Below are 16,013 nucleotides of genomic sequence, written 5' to 3'. Positions count from 1 at the left end.
CCACTTGGCTATTGGGACAACACAACTATACATGTGTGTGTGTGTGTTTATGGGATTAGTTAAATTTGTAAAATTCTGCCTCGATTTGTGTGAATTTCTCAAGGGACTGTTTAGCGAAAAAACACCGTCCGTTTGTCGAAATTGGCAGCTGTCCGCTACCAACTGGCGGCGGTCAAAATGGCCACTGGAGTTATGGGCGCAAAAAAGGGTTCGATCCGCCGCAGCAATGCAAAGTATTTGCTTACTTTTCACATTAATAAAAAGGCGTGAATGAAATGGGTGTATTATTTATAAGTTTGTGAAAAAATCCGTTTGCGGGTGCGATGTATTCATTTGACGGATCAAAAGTGAAGGTGGTAAGGGGGTAGAAAATTGTGTAGAGAGATGTTTTGCGAGCTTCATCACCCATTATGCCACTTACTCAGGGTTAGGTAAAAAAGTGAGCATCTCTAGCCAAAAAAAGTTTTCAGTAGATAAATAACAATCACAATGATGAGGAGAATCAAATAAAAGCAGAGTTGGAAAGGTTCACTTATTGAAATGTTTGTAATATTTTTCACCTTCATATGACCAGCGTCCTTGGGCACTTCAAACTTTCGACACTTCATTTGTACTTTAATCTTTTAGGCATTTAGTTGGGTGTCTGCGCATGAAAAATAGTTGGAACAAACCTTCTCATAATTTATAATCTATTTCATTTACATCAACTTTTTTTTTGTTTATTTGAAGCCTGAGACCGCAGTCTGAGCTTATGTTGTTGTTTATACAAATAAAATTAAAATAGCAATTAAAAGCCGACAAAATTAATAAGCCACATTAATTTGTGACTTAAAACTTATATTTTCTAGAATTCTTAAGCAAATCGAACCATCAAATTCCATGTTTATTCGAAAATTTGGAAGAGGGGCGACTACAATAATTGACTTAAAAAGCGTTTCTGATATTTCCTTTTTGCCTTGAAACACTTGACGTACATCTTTCACATTTGAACATTGCAACCAGTGCTGCAAATGTCTTTAAGTCTCAACTGAGTAGTTTGAGGGAAGTTTCGCAACAGCTGTGTGGTTTCATCATGGTAGTCTAGTCTACATTACAAATCCAGCGACCCATTACCTCGTCCGTCACTTACGTGAGTGGCAATTTTTATCGCATATTATGAATGCTTCCTCTTTCTACATTTTTTTTAACACTTACGAAAGGCAGTAGCAGAAAAAAGTTACTTTGGTCTAAGTTTATTTTGCAGTGGCGGTCAACTTAACCGTCAGCCACATCATTTAATTTAAGCCCGCTAACCATTTTTGATAACCTCATTAATAGCTACATATTTTCATCGGTCATCCTTTATAAACTCTTCGTAGCCTGGTCTATTTACATCAACCCATTTGTTGGCAATATATTTCTCGCTGCTGCCATGTTCTACTTTCGCTTATTGCTTGGCCCTTTTTTCAGCGCATATTCAGCTAACCCGTCAATACCGTTATGTTTGTTTGTTTGTATAGAAATTTTCCAGTTCATTTTGCTGGCAGAAATTAATGCTACGAATATCAACGAAATTGGCATATTTTAAATGACGTCTCATTTTCCATTTTTTTACATTCCTGTTACTTTATATAATAATTAACTCAAATTGAAACAAATGTAGTAATTTAAGACAGTTACAGAGTGTATTATATCTTAGCTTGTTTCATTTGACCCTTTACAATTCATTTTTACTATTTTCTGAATTCGAAGACCACTTTAAAGAATACAGTATTTATCAATAGCCGCTCCATCGATTTTTTAATTTGAAGATTTCTGCGCAACCATTAACTCTTCAGATATGCTCAGTATTTGTGAAGATTTCCTAAATAAGGCATTTTTTTCTTATATTTAGAAGGCCAAGCAGTTGAAAAGAGGCTTCGCTGATGTGCTATCACAGCAGTGGTTTTCTAAAGAATTGAGAAAACTCCTTGCAGTTCTAAGGGTTGAAAAAAAATATAGTTAAACACAAATAAACTCTCGTGAGCTAGGAGCTTGAACAGTTTTGTTGGATTTATGGTCAAAACATTGCACACATTAAAGGTTCACATCGGACGAGAAGGTCCAAATGTGGGTTTCATTTACCTTTGACAAGGCGTAGCTTAGAGGTAGCTGATATCATTATTAGAAATTGTACTTAAATTGAAAATTAAAGAAGCAAAGCAAGATGTGAGTACACTTAATCGGTAATCTGATTATCCTTCCGCACAGTTTAGAACAGTTCGATTGAGGTCAAGGTCAATACCAATTTTCAATGAAATAAGTACGCGAAAAGCACATATTTCATCAAACTGCACTCACACTGAAACATATGTATATATTTTCCTTAAATAATTTTTCTTGTGAAACGTTTTCTTTCCTACATAAATTAATTAATATTTACCCTGTCGCTTTAATTTATTTTTTAATTTTTATCTAGTGCCAATAAATTAAAATTCTAATTAAATTTGACCGCAATTTGCGGTGACAGTCAGAACCAGAAAAATTCCGAGTGTGTCCTTTGCATATTTTATGCTATTTGCTGCCTTATAATAACAAATAAGCACTATATATATACATATATATGTATATATACATATACTAAAAAGCGAAATACACTGGATGAACTGAGATGAGCGTATGAAAATGCCAGAGGAGGGTCGCATTGCGTAAATAAATTAAAAGAATTTCGGAAAAATGACACGGTGTCACCTTTATTAGAAAAATGTAAATCCAACAAGCGCCCTTGTGCGCACAAGCCTAAATGAAATTCATTTAAAATATCTAAATAAATAATAGACCAGCAGAAGGAATAGCTGACAGCGAAGTACAGGTAGGCAGTGGTACGTGAAGCTGTCGTGAAGTGAGTGACCGGTCTCCATTGAGGGAAAAAGAAAATTAGTCGGAGTGTTGCTCGCAATGTAACAACTCATTTCAGTTTGAGTGGAGGGAGCATCTTGGCATAAGGGCTGGTTCAAATGTCACTTAAATAAGTAAATGACTTCTTAAGGATTTATTAAAAGAAATACAATTTGCTTGAGACAAATGAGTTGGAAAATAAAAGGTTATTTCAATCGCTGATTGTGGTTTGATTTATAACTGTATCGCATTTCGACTCACCCTGCTATTCCAGTTGCCTTATTGTGAAACGCAAATACAATTTTTCAATTATAATTAATAATCTTATCTGGCAGATTTGCATCAAACCGCTGTTTTAATTAACTTTGTAACTCCCGTTTCCTTTCTTTTTCTGTAAGCATACATATTAGAATAATTCGAGTTGTGGTCTAAAACAGCACATGCATATACAGCTGTTGACAGCTAATTAGAAACGACACCTATTTTGTAGTAAATGATGTTATTTTGCAATAAATCACGTATATTTATTGTGTTTTCACTTATTTTATTGAAACCTATGTTAAACTTAAACTCTAATAGTAAAAATGTTGTTTAAAATTCGTTTTTGTTTTGAAGGTTTTAACAAAAACATGTGGAATTCACGATTTGAGTGCGACAACTAAATAGAAATGAAATTGTTTATAAAAATAATGATATTACAAAAACTTGCTTTCTCACAGTTAGTATTTTGTTGTTTGACTGTTTTACTTTACAATATGATATAATATAGCTTCACATCGATTCCGAATTTACGTTGTAAGACTCTGACAACGCACCATTGGTGTAGCTTGCCGTGCCGTTCTAATTTCATTACAAAAAACATCCTTATTTCACCCGAAGCTGTTCTATAGAGTTTAAGTCTAGACTGGACGATTCTTACTCCAAAACCTTGATAGACTTCATTAAAAAACGTTTGTGTCAACTTAGACAAATGCTTTCAATTGTTATCTTCCTTATAACAGGCAAATTTTCGTCAGCTCATGGCAACATGACATTTTTTAGGATGTCGACGTATTACCCCTTGTCTAAAATTACATCAATCTTATGGAGTGGACCAACACCATTTCAGATAAAACATCCCCACACGATGATTGATCCTCCACCATACTCAACTACGCGTGGAATATAGCGAGGATCAAATTCTTGAATTATTGAACGGCGAACATACCTTCGACCATCAGATCCTAAGCGATTAATTTTTGTTACATCGTTCCAAACGACATACCTCCGTTGATTTGTTGTTTTAGACCAATAAGAGTTGGCAAAGTCTACGCGTCGTTTCTACGAATTTTAGTCAGAAGTGGGTTCCTGCGTGCTGCCCTGCCGTGAAGTCCAGATTCAACCAAACGCCGGGAAATTGTTCTCTAGGATATTTGGAAATTATATTTGTCTTGAATTTTACGTAGAATGTCAGTGGAACTGTTTTTATGAGTCTCCTCGGGAGACAGACAGACTGCGGTATATTTCTGTTCAAGTTGTTCGGTTTTTTTCTTTGCGTGGTATGTTAAAAGTAGTTTTAAAATTCCGTATGGCTTAAGGACATTCAAAACTATTTGTTTTGAGCATTTGATCTTATTCGAAATTTCTTTGCACATCTTTATAGACCGACGAAGGTCAAAAATGTAGCTGCGAAGGGTAGGTGTACAGCTGCTGCGTTTCCTCTTTAAAATACTTGAATAAGACATTTTAATATGTTTTAAATCACAGCTTTGAAACACATCCTTACCAGAAATCAATAATATTATTAATAAAAATTAACACCTTTAAGAATTTTAGTTCTTTGAACAACTGTTTCTAATTAGCTGTCGCACTTAATTCACCTTCTACATATATCATAACGCATTTACTATTTGGGAAAAAGTAAAAGAACTTTAATTTGACAACTACAAAACAGAGTGAAGTTAGTAGTAAATAGAGTAACATGAACAATGCAAGACTTTTAGGAATATAAATAACAGTATATCAAAAATTTTTTTCATTATACAAAAAATGGAGCGTTTCTAATTAGCTGTCAGCAGCTGAACATATCTATATATTTATTTACTAATAAACAAAAAACAAAAAATGTGGTTATACAATATCAAGGCTTTTGAGTCAATTTGTAATAAATCAAGGCTGCTGACAGCGTCAGATGATTTAATGGCTCGTATCGCAATATTTTAAAGTATCATTAAGGGGCTATACCAGTGTGACGCATGAAAAATTAGGCGATTTTCGTGAATTTTTTTAAAAGAAAGTACTGAATTGAATGTTTCGGCATTCAATGGACGTAATAAAGTATATTTTTAGCTATACTAAAAATTTTTTTTTGTACAAAAATATTGAAAAATAACGGAGTTATGTGCTGTCTGCGGAAGTGCCGAAAAAAAAGTGCCTTAACTGCTGGCATGATTCCAGTCGATTGAGTAGCTGAAACAAAAAAATGCAAAATGTTTATTAAACTTAAATATATTTTCTATACAATGAACTACGATCTTTGAAAAATATCAAAAATTAAGAAAATGGCGTAATTTTGAAAAAAAAAATCGTTTTTTTTTACGAAAAAAATGGTCGGTTTTTTAATGCCAAATTGACAATTTTCAGCCAATCAAAAAGATCGTAGTCTATTGTATAGCAAATGTATTCAATTATATCCAGTTTTAATTTGAAGTCGATCGGTTAATTTCTCGTTGAGTTATAATGTCAGCAAATTTGAAAAATGTCGTTTCGAGAAAAACGCGTTTAAAGTTTCATTTATATATGTTTGCACCTCTGAGCGGTCGCTATTTAGAACGCTGCCATTCAAAAACTATTTAAGATACGACCTCGCCGATTTCACAGGATATTTTTGAATATATAAACTATCGAAAAAGCAAAAAAAAAATTTTTTGAAAGTATCACACTGGTATAACCCCTTAAAACTTTTAAATGGAATGAGTGATGCACACTGCAAAACTCAGTACACGGGGTTAGCTATTAGAATACCTTCCACGATCGAGGTCTTCACTATATGTAGATATTCAAAGTGGAGTAGAAATTTTATTATTGTGCAAAGATCACAAAGAGCGCAATTATTCCACAAGCCTTAAAGTGGAAACCTTTTTTGAGAAAAATGCGAAGAAACCTGTCTGAGAGGGTACAAATTAGACATGTTCAGTCCTTTTCCCTATTTTTAACCCAAAAAAGATTTTTATTTTATTTGAAACAATTAGATGTTATGGCTTTCGTACAACTGCTTCTTATATAGGAAATTATTCTAACTGAAATATGGTACTATATTTTCCAAGGAATGAAATGTTTGAACATTGAATTGAGACAAACTGTTTTAACTTAAGCAAAAATCAGGGTAAACTCTTTTTCTTTACTCTCCAGCTCTGGCTATCATACTGGACTGTAATTGGAAGCTAAAACCGCCACCCAGCTTCTTATGGTAGTGATGAAATTTGTTTCTATATTTATCGAAGAAACTATATGCTCTTAAGTCGTTGCTTTGGAAAGCGTTCTCTCAGTTTCGCACCATTAACAAAATTCGAACTCACTTTTTTCATAGATACTTCAATGAAGCTGCGAGAATTTAACTAAGTTTTTTACAAAGATTATAAAAATGAGTAAATGAGAATATTTTCTTACCGTTTATTTGGAAAAGCTTGAATTACTTACCTTTCAATTTATCGATAGTACTTTTTTGATTTTATTTGCTTTTAATAAACTTTTTGAACTAAACCTATAAACGTAAAATCTTTGATGAGGAAAATGCTTATTTTTGGTGAATATTTTTTTTCAAAAACAGTTTTGCAACTATTCCACGCCACCGTTTGCGAATATTGTGAATATTCTGCTATATATGTATATCGACATATTTACTTAATTTCGAGTTGCCTTTACCCAAAAGTACAAAAATTATCGAATACACACGGAAAGTTTGTAGCACAAAAAGGCCAAAGACAATGCAAATAAAAGCAAACATAAAGTGGCAAACTTTCGCAAAACTTTGACTTGAGCCGACTGGGCAAATGGAAAAGAACAACGAAAAAGCAAAATTCAATAAAAACAAAAATGTGTGTGTTGAACGAAAAGAAGAACAACAACTAACAGAAATGATAATGAAAGCAATTGTGTTACTAATGAGTGAAAAAAATGCAGCCAAAAAGAAAGCAAGCCAAAATGTGGCAAGTGCAGCAAGTGGAAAGAAGAGGCTATTGTGTGTGTGCAGTGATGAGCACTAACAAAAAGGCAAATTTATAAACATAACGCTCTAAATTGAGAGTAGGTTTGTGCGTAGTCGAGAAACTAGAACACTGAAATATTGGCAGCGCCACATTCACACACATGCATGAGCGTCTTTGCACTTCTTCGCAGTCATTTTCGACTACGAAGCAGGCACTTTAGTTACACTTCAATAAGTTTGAAAAGACGCACTGATAGCGCACATTAAAGTTGACACATTCGTATGTGTGTGTGTGTGCGTGCAACATATATACATACATGGGCGTGCATATGTTGCAGCGAATTCATGGCAGCGTATGAGGCACAAGAAAAACATTGAGTACAAACAAAAATTGCAAAGTGATAAGGTTTATCGGCGTGGGAAATCAGTGTAAGTTTGCTTTTGTTACACATTTGCCACCGCAGTGTCGTTGTTCCTAATGTCCTTCATGGGCGCACAAGTGTTTCACGTATGCGCTTATGTGTGTGTACCATATAGTTGTTTGTACAGGCATGGTGTATGTGCGTAGTGGGGTACGAACAAGTTGTTGAACATTGGAGGCATGTAAGTTATAACCAAAGTTTTGCACAACTTGTGCTTGTATATGTGTTTAAAAATGTTCGTGTGTGTGTAACTGTACACAGGCGTGATATGCAATACAGACCCGTTGCCTCATTTGGGAATTTCGACATACAAGTATTTTTGAAATTTAATTGCAAAGTACTGTACACGGAGTTGTTAATATTTATTTTCAAGCGAAAATTTGCAAAATTGTATCAAAAAAATAAATAACATCTTTAAGGCACATTGGAATACTTTGCGTCTAAGGTTTGTATATATTTTTCCATACAAGTTGAGTTCAAATGAAAAGTATTGTTGAGGATAAATATACATCTATGGTTGACACATCTACAAATACAGTTACCTCAATTGCCGTCAAGAAAGGTATTTTTTTCACTTTTATTATGGAAGAAGAAAAACAGATCATATCAGATTTTTTTGCATACATATATAATACGAGGTATTAGTGAACTACAAAATAAAAATTATTTAATGTAAAAAAAAAACAAATTGCGGAAATATCAACGAACCCGTAGATTGACATTTTTTGCGGCCGTCGACTTCCCGGATAAGCTTCTTATCTGAAACGAAAAAAGTATTTTTTTTTCAAATCAGGAAGCTTTCATCTAGTGCATAGTAAAGTGGTTTTGAGAATTTCGAAAAATTGAGGATGTAGACCTGGATTTTGTAAAAAGTGCCATTATTACTTATGTTTTCGACATTAAAATTGTCAAACAACTGTCAAAATGCCATTTTTCGCGGAAAAGCGCTCTACCACGCACTTAAGTATAAAATTGTCTATAAAATACGCTTTAGTTCAAGCAAATCGGTTAAATAATTAGCTCGCAATTTTGACGGCTGGATTAAAAAAGTTAGTTTCGAGCAAAGTAGCCTCAACATTTTGGTGCCTATGTACAGCCTCTGCATGAAGTGCAATGGTTCTGGGGCCTATTTCTTCGAAAATTTTCGGAGTAAACCAATAAAACTTCGGTACTATATTTTTGAATAGTTTCTCAATTGATAAGAGCGAAACATTTTTTTTTTTTATTTTTTTGAAAATTCTAGAGCTACCTCCCCCTTAAGGTAGCTTTTAAACCAAACCAAAAATTTTTGAGCAACTCGAGCTATGCATCTTCAATTTTCGAAATGTATCCCACATATCTGATATATGATGATCATAAATCTGATAAAATTTTAAACTGTAAGAATGTTCAAATTTCGCCTGTTCTAAAGAAAAACTTTGAGCAGAAAACCAACAGCACTTAGAAGAGGAAGTATTAAAGGATATTAAAAATTTGAAAATTTGAAATTTTTATTAATTATTTTTATTAAATATTTTACTATTCAAGTTTTGCTTTACTGTCGAAAGAAAATAATTGGAAAATTTTAACAAAAGAGAAAAGAATAAAGAAGATCAACAAAATAGTCAATTTCGTTTGCACCAGCAAAAAATATGCAGAAAAAATCCCATGATTTTTGTCAATTCGGCAAGATATATCGGCAAGCTTTTTTCTGCCAACCTCAAAATTCCAAACATTAAGCCAAACCTAAATCTAATTTAGTCCAATTTCTTTACTTAGCTTTGTTATTTCCTTGCTTTTTGCGCACTTCATCTACTTGCGCCATTTTCTTTTTTTTGCACGCAAAACCATAAATCATTATTTATGTGTCTTCAATGTCGAAATAAATTGTCCGAAACAACAAAGATTGTACAGCCGATGGGCCCATATCAATCCGGTGGGAATCACATAGAATCGCAAAAAAACCGAAACGAACATTGCGAAGAGGAAGGCAAGCAAAGGAGAGATTAAAAGAAAAACAAGTAAACAAATTTTTTATTGGCCTGTACGATTTCACTTGACTGTCTTTGTCTGAACATAAAATATTGTATATAGTTGTAAGTGGCTATGAAAATGTAAATCAAATACACTTTAGCGCTTAGAAAGCATAAACCCTGAAACAGATAACGCTTAATGTCTGCATTAATGCAGCAAACGTAAAAGCATAAACAGACCTTTGCCACAGCAAAAAAAATTTAAATAACAATAACAAACGAGCGAACAAAAAACGAACGCAATAAAGCTTACTAAGCACTTTGCCGATGAACAAAGGATGCCATAACGAAATGATATGTCAACTGGATATTGTTGGTCAAAATAAAAATTAGGCCTTTCAAAATAAAAAATGTTATGTCTTTAAGGGGTCAGTAGGGTAATCTTTTTTCAAAATTTATTTTTTTTTCTGTTCCCTTAAAACCTTAGAATTAATGTAGATACTCACTTATATACACTTTATAATTTATTGACAATGTTATGACAAAATTTATGTTAAAAAACATGGGGAAAATTAAAAAAATTAAAAGTTAATTACTTTTTTATTTAACAAATTTTATTCATTATTCTAGTAGGGACGTACTTTTTAAGAATAAATTGGGTTTTTGTGTTTCAGAAGATCCAAACATGAAAAATCGTGTCCACCAGTGAAAAAACGCATCTTATTCACCTAGCCATTGCTCCGGCAGATGTCATCAAAATAATTCCGAAAAAATTTGTTTAAACACTCCACGATATACCTCATGATATGTGAAAAGAAGTTCTATTGTAGAATAAAAATTTCCTTAAAAAAAATCAAAAAAAAGTCCAGATTACCCTACTGACCCCTTAAATTTCTGGGAATCACAAATAGTTTTAAGGGTGATAGGAATTAAAGAAAAGTCCACACAAAAGGCAAGTTAAAAGTGCGGATGAAATTAGCCTTGTTCCGCGGTGTTGTTGTTGTTTTATTCATTGAGTGATATATTTTTTGGATTGAGTCAGCTGATATACTTTTAGACTCAATTTATAAAAGCGGCGTCATCTGTCGAGAATTTATAGTACCAACTCAGGAATTATTAACAACTAATCTACCTTGAGTGCACGACGTTTCAAGAAGCTCGTCGAATAAAGCTTAAGTGCGTAGATTGACGTGAATTTGCTGCTGTCTTGAAACACTTCATAAGAGGAATTATTTGTTCCCTCACCGTTTTAAAGAAACAAATCAATGAATTGTTCGTTCATTTGTTTCCTCATATCAATTTTAGAAGCTTGATTACTCGCGTAACTGCTATTTAATACGGCAGACAGGCCTACTAAGCAAAAGTGGCTAGGTGGCAACAATAGACGACTCTAATCCACTTGCAAACATGACAGCGGGTATTTGCTTGATTTATTTTTGTATTTTTTATTTTTGCACTCTAACAGCAACAATGAAGTTATTTAATACCTACTTTAACTTGCAATATTTTCACAGAAATGTGGAAAATACTTGGAATTGCCTCACAGCTAAATTTGCGTTAAGCAATGGGAATACAGTGCTGGGGCTACCTCGTGGCGCGGGATCAAATATTTGTAATGGAATAAATGAAGAAGTGACCTCGCGTAGAAACGTGAAATATTTAAATTTTTTGCTTTTAACTGCAGAAAATACCTTAGCAATTGTACATATTACTGTCCCTTGTTGAAAATAAATATTTGAAATTCATTTGTTGGCTGTAGCTAACTTTCAGTGCATTTCTTCTTCACGCAGTTATGTAAATGTGTTTCTTATTTCGAAAGTACGCTTTAGAGGAAATTTGGAAGTTGAAGCACTTCACTTATGACTTGATTATTCATTAAGATAATATTCCAGAAGGATAAAAAAACGAAAAGAAAGGGTTTATTGGAAATTTCCTTTGTATCCACGTGCGAAGCTTACTTTTAATGGATATTGAACCGGGCTTACGCTCAAACATTTATGTCGCTGTACGCACAGAAATAAGAGAAAATCATTTAGATTTTTTGATGCAGGTTAGCAGGTGTCAAACTTGTAATTAATTAAACAAAAGTACAACGCGTTTTAGCGTGGTTTCAAACAGAATTTCTAATCCAGAGCAGCAAGTGTTCAAAACCTCAATTGCGTTCATAATATACTTTAGACGCATTGAAGAAGATTAATGAAACTTTCATAAATTGGACTTAGAGAAGAAAATGGGACAAAATGGGAGAGGCAGTTATGTATTATAGTTAAATATTTAAGTTCAGACTGTTGGGTATGAAAACCATTATTAGCAATATACTAATGAGGTAGCCGCTATAAGATTACAGATACCTTTCCAGAGCATATTCGCTATTTACTACCTTCGACTCAAATTTGTTATCTGTTAGAACTACTAGATTGCAAGATCTCGTTTTGTATTTAAGATGAAAAAGGCAATAGCTTTTAAAAGGGCTTTATATGACCATAGGGGATAGTTCAGCTTGCCTAGTTTTCAAAAAGAAAATATCCTACATACTCTATTAATAGATATTGTTGAGTATTATAATGAATTAAGACTCCGAATTTACTAGGAAGTCTATAAAGAAATATCAAAAGCTTCCAGCATCTCTTTCACATTAATTCTAAGCCATACAGTTCTGGATTAGGTTGTTTCGCGACGATCGGGGACTCACATCAGAAAAAGTAGGTATATTCTAACAAAAACGTTGAACAGAAGTTGCAATATTTTCCAGCGAAAAGCTTTACAAAATTTGTCTTAATATTTTAATAACATAACTCATTTACAACAGTATAGAACTTGTACAAAATTTATTCTACCCAAAATGCCGCAGCTATCAAAACACTTCATTTCATCACCTTGGAAATAGCACAAACTGAGTTTAATTTATAAATGTGTATTTATAAACTTTTAGTTTAATACAAAAGCTATGTTTCACCATAAACTTATGACCGCAGAGACTTGCAGCAAGCAAGTAAATAACGTGCGAAATTCTTGAGCAAAAAATGTCAAATTAAAAAGTTCGCTCATCATTGTTGAGGTAAACTAATTAAAATTGTAGTCACTTTAAGTAGATTATTTCGTTAGTTGCGGTGCGGAACACCACAAAAAACTGACAATGTAATAAAAAAACATATATACGAAAAAAAGAAGGTTGAAGTCGAGTAAGCAGGGCCAGAGCAGTTGTTACTTAACACATGACAAGTATGTAAGGCTGCAACGAACATACCTAAGTCACATAAATAAACGCATGTATGTAATACTTTGACATCACTGCACTGTCGTTACATCACTGCCGCACCGTAATTTGAAAAAGTGCAGTGAGAATTTGCATGACAACTTTCGAAATAATTTCTGTTATTTTGCCACACACACGCTCCTGATTTTATTTTGTTGCTGTAAGGTTTGGTGCATGGAGAAATATTTAAAGAAAACTTTTTGCAAAAGTTTTAAGCTGCAAGTTGACAACTACAGTTAGGCAAATATTACCAACAACAGGAACTTGTAACAAGCAATAAAATGTTGAAAGCCGAAGTAAATAGTTGGAGAGTTATGTAATATAAATATATGGCAACAGAATAATATTATTTTACTGAATATTTTTGAAAACTGGAAAGTAATTCAACTCTACAGAAACAGCCATTAAACATCAACTTTTGAATTTTAAGTAAGTGCAGGACGTTTCTAAAGGAATATTTACTAGAGCAATAAAGCACAGGTAGCCTAAGCAGTAGAAATAAGTGAGTTATTGGAGGTGAGGCATAACCTTGTACCTTCATATTATATATTTACGAATAGTTTAAGAATTTGTATCCTCGAAATAATCACATGAAGCGCAAACATGTTGCTTATATTCCTTTGTTGTAAATATTCATATATTTGCTATTTTGGAAATCTTAAATTTTATTCATCAAAATATTGTCAGGAAAAATATTTTCCGTGCAAGTATTCCAACTCAGTGCCTGCATCTTTGGCAGCGAAATAAATAAAATGTCATGAATATCGAAGAATTGAGAGAAAACCATGCAAAACACATTCACATACTCGCTCGTATTACATGCATTCATATACCCAGCAGTAAAATCAACTGATTGTGAAAAGCTGGTGCAACTAGTAAGCATCGCAAGCACAACTCACTTTTAATGTTAATGTAGTAGTAGTTGTTAATTGTGAGATTTTAGTCTCTTCAAAGTTAGCCCTATACCGATACAACAAAAGAAACCGCGTTCACTTCGGCTGCATCAATTCTATAATACCCCTAACAGGTGCATTTTTATAGTATTGAAGGGTATAAAATGATCTTTATCGCTCAGTTTGTTTGAGCTATATGCTATAGTGGTCCGATCTGATCAGCCATTTGTACCAGTAATCCATGTCAAGCTTCGCAAAAACATAAATTGACTTTTTAAGTAAGTTCCATTTTAAAATCGTATTTTTTTCCAACAAGTTTTATTTCAGTGGCGTATTCTTAATACATAACAAAAACGACCTCGCTTGGCAGCTCCTCATGCTGGACAAAGGCAATTTCTACGAAATATTTCACAATAAAACGGAAGTCAAAATTTATTAGAAACTCGTAACAATTGCTTGCTTAACTCAACACAAACAATTTCAAACAATCGTTTGCATTCTATAAAACTGTAATTTGACAATTGCGAAACTGTAAAGGGTAAACAAAAAACCTGTACGTACTATGTATTCGACAATATGTAAGTTTGCAAACAAATTTCGTTGAAGTTTTTTCACAATTTTTGCTGCAGCTGCATTTACGAACTTTTAATGTGTTGAGCGGTGTGAACGAGTTGCATTAAGTTGCAGATTTCTGTAAATGTTGCTGAGTACTAGAAGGGTTCATTTTTTTGTTTACAAGTTTTATATGAGACTTGTTATGGAAAAATGTTAGAAAAAATTTATAAATTTTGAAGAGAATATTTCTCATCCAATTCCAAAAACTGTTTTGCTAGTTCCTTGTAGTCACGCGTTTTGATAAAATCAACCTTCAACTCGACTTAGTCTCACATAATAAGGAAGAAGATCTTTATCTGAAGAACTTTATGATTAGCGATGGGATCTGAAAACATTATTCGGATAATATAGCCTTGACTTGGACAATAATCTATGAATAATTGCAGGAAGATATCTCGTCAAATCAAAATGTGTTCCATTCTTGCTCTTGATTGATTAGTTTGTTTGACAGCTATATCCTATAAAGCACCGATATTGGCGATTCCGACAAAAGAGCAAACTTTTGGAAAGAAAAGGGCAAAAAGTCAGATCAATACCTCAAAAATTGTTCAGTGTTTGGCAATAAGAAGAGTTACCAGTTTTATCAAACTTTCCATATATCTACATGTGTCATATTCATTCAGCCATTTTAATGTCATAATATGTAAATATATAACTCATTCAGCCACTTAAGTGTCCTTAGTAGAGATTGACAAAATATGTGCTAAAATTTAAGTGCTCTTGTCTAGCCCAATCGTTTGGATTATGTTAAATGGAACCCAAGGTCATGAGTGCACTCGTATTCAACGACAGACTTTTGCCCTCTTCAACACTTTGCACCCGTGTCAATTTCTAACAAAAATAAAAGAAAGTCTTATTGAACCATATTAGCTTTATGTTAAGCTAATTTTAATAAACACTCAATAATATTCACACATAACTGTAATTCAATGCACCTGTTGCTACATTCGCATACACACTGCGAAAAGAGATTTTAAAGCGCTGAAACAATGAAGTTTGTTTAGGTATAATTTCAAAAGAATTTTTAGCAGGTTTTGAGCGTAAAAAATTTCATACATAAGTAAAACCATTAATCGGCAGTATAATCGTTATAGGTGTTACATACAAATTTGTGATTTTCAGCTGTAGATCTATATTTCTCAATGAATATATTAAAGATAAATTTAGAGTCCCTTTTCTATTACATGAGTAAGCATCAGAGAAATAATTTCTTCCTGTATTTAAATAATGAAACAATTCCCTCCTATTTAAAGATCAATTTATTATGAGTAAGCCAAAATTCCGTTTCGAAAAAATACAAAATACGAGTTATCATAAAAATCCCAAACTCCAATTTACGTTGATTTTTTCAACACTTTCATTTACGCAAGTATTTCTTTCTTCCAGTGTATAAATTCACCTTTATTCAGTTCAAATGGCATACCTTAAATTCAGCAGACATGCCATAAAGGCGTAAACGCACATTTAAAACTATAACCATGAAGAGGAGCAAGCGATGCCAGATTATGGCTTTACACATAATAAAAATAAATAAATATTATACAAATATACCACGTGTATATGATACCGACCCGGAGCAGAAAAATGAGAAGTCTGCTAATATTTATATATATTATTGAACGGATAGAAACCAAATGTATTCATACGAATAACTTTTCTGCAAGTTCAGCGAGTCTTCCAGTGTGAACAAAATAAATTTAGTATCGGCATATGGACGTGAGACGCATTTTGGAACTTTTTTTTTTTAATTATTCCTGTTTGTATGTGCAGAGTTATAGGATTTGCCTTTAAGGCCAACTTCAATCTGCACGTTGACTGTATTTCGCATGGTAT

General features: G+C 33.1%; 1 protein-coding gene across 1 annotated transcript in view; it reads left to right on the top strand.

Moving 5' to 3' along the window:
* LOC126766139 (neuroligin-4, Y-linked) overlaps positions 1 to 16,013 on the top strand; it is a 129,850-nt gene that overhangs the window by 71,926 nt on the left and 41,911 nt on the right. The gene's annotated exons all lie outside the window — the stretch shown is intronic.

This window comes from Bactrocera neohumeralis, chromosome 2 (assembly GCF_024586455.1).
Source record: "Bactrocera neohumeralis isolate Rockhampton chromosome 2, APGP_CSIRO_Bneo_wtdbg2-racon-allhic-juicebox.fasta_v2, whole genome shotgun sequence".
In the NCBI taxonomy this organism is placed as follows: domain Eukaryota; kingdom Metazoa; phylum Arthropoda; class Insecta; order Diptera; family Tephritidae; genus Bactrocera; species Bactrocera neohumeralis.
Note: the sequence above shows the minus strand (reverse complement) of the source record. Positions and strands in the feature narration are given on the sequence as shown.